The sequence below is a fragment of the Nicotiana tabacum genome, chromosome 10 (genome assembly GCF_000715075.1).
Source record: "Nicotiana tabacum cultivar K326 chromosome 10, ASM71507v2, whole genome shotgun sequence".
NCBI lineage: Eukaryota > Viridiplantae > Streptophyta > Magnoliopsida > Solanales > Solanaceae > Nicotiana > Nicotiana tabacum.
In genome coordinates, this window is record NC_134089.1 from 60,631,375 (window position 1) to 60,633,225 (window position 1,851).

The 1,851-nt window shown below is 38.1% G+C and overlaps 1 long non-coding RNA gene across 1 annotated transcript; it reads left to right on the forward strand.

The window, feature by feature from the left end:
- Positions 1-539: 539 nt before the first annotated feature.
- LOC107820608 (uncharacterized) lies at positions 540-1,472 on the forward strand. The gene is made up of 2 exons (XR_001655957.2): positions 540-1,079; positions 1,180-1,472. It is a non-coding gene; the product is annotated as an uncharacterized LOC107820608 (long non-coding RNA).
- The last annotated feature ends 379 nt before the right edge of the window (positions 1,473-1,851 follow it).

Sequence of the window (1,851 nt, forward strand, 5' to 3'; positions counted from 1 at the left end):
CTCTCCTATAGCTCGCATCAACCAGAAACCCATTGGTTTCTCATAATCCATGTGTACACCATCAAGATAGAAATATGAGAGGGTGACTTTAGGGGGATGGATCCATATCCACATACAGCACGGATAACTCACGTGCTGCACGGACAACTCAATATCACAGTATATCCGACATGGTCACAAGCTCAATATCACCATCCGCCCCGCGTGGTCATAAGCTACGAGTCCAAACCGTATTATACAAAAAGCAGATATGCAAGAATACATGTAAATGATCAATGAACATCAAATTTTATACTCCTGGATTTGTATAACTAACGTGTTATGGCTTAGGAGCGTGCAAAGTGTGCTATCATAGCTCAATCTGACACGTACACCACAAAAGTAGAAATTTATCAGGTTGAATTAGGAGATTAACCTCTATATAACCTCAAGCATGGATCAAATAGCTCACAAAAAGGGATACAAAGAGGAGGAACATCACAGCATGAAGCTTAACAATCAACTCAAGGCATATTATAGCCTGAATATTATCTCGAGCATGAAAAATACCCTGGTACACGTATATGTAGGGGTGGGCATATAAAATTCGAAAAAACGAATTCCAAACCGGACCAAATTAATTTAGTATTTCGATTTAGATTTTTTCGGTATTTCGGTCTAATTCGGTATTACATTTTCGGTATTTCGGTACGGTCCTCGGTATTAGGATCTTGAAATTCTGGTATACCGAAATATCGAATTTTTAAAGAGTTTAAGTTGGACCTATAGCTATACTACCTAGTGCCCAGCCCAAGTTGTATATCTAATATAATGCCCACCGCCCCAGCCCAACCCAATAAGTCCCCCTCTCTAGTCTTTCATTCAATTAGGGATTAGGCATTAGGGAATTAGAATTTAGAAAGGAAGGCACAATCTTGGAAACAAGTGACAATGGAGAGGTTCCTAAGGTTGAAGAACAGAGTTCTAAAAGAGGATCTCAAGATAATCCGAAAGAGATTCGAGTGGATAATGAGGCAAAAAGCTCCTTTGCTAAAAAAGCCAAAACCCCTAAACCAAATCTGAAGAATTCAGCTCGAAAGGTGGAATTTTGGCACTTCTCTCACTATTGGTGTGAGAAATTATCTGTCGATTGTTCAAGTTTTCATTTCCTATTATCAATTGTTTGTTGTTCATGTTTAGGTACATCCAACGATAGAGGATAGGATATCAGCTGGAACAAAGAAAAAAATTGTATCACCTGTGACAAAATCTTCAAGAATTTCCACTCCAACATCAAAACCGATATCGACGACCAACGTTACTTCTTCATCTCAACCATCAATGAAGAAGGTGAATGGGGTGTCGTATCAACGAAGCAGCAATACTCCTGCGGCACAAACCAATATGCAAATGTGTAATTGCCTCAGATCATAGTGGTTGTTGGTTTGTAAATTATTTCTTGAAAGTACATAGTTCTATCTTTTTGTTGGTAATTCGTTTAGTTTCCCTTCTAAATTGCAGCCTTTTGACCTTTTCTTTATTTACTGAATCAGTGAATTCAAATCAGTGAATTGTGAATTCAGTGAATTGTGCACGGAGAGGGCTGCTTACTCTTAGCGTTGTCTAAGAGGGCTTTGGTATTAGCTTATTGCTTAATTGCTTACTGCTGCAACTGTGAATTATTGTTGCTTATTTAGCGATTAATAAACCGAAACCGTACCGAACCAAAATAAAAAATACCGAACCGTACCGAAATAATTTGATACGATATTTGGTATATACAATTGATAAATCGAATACCGAAATATTGAACCGAAATTCTTAAATACCGAACCGAAATACCGAATGCCTACGCCTATGCATATAGGCTCA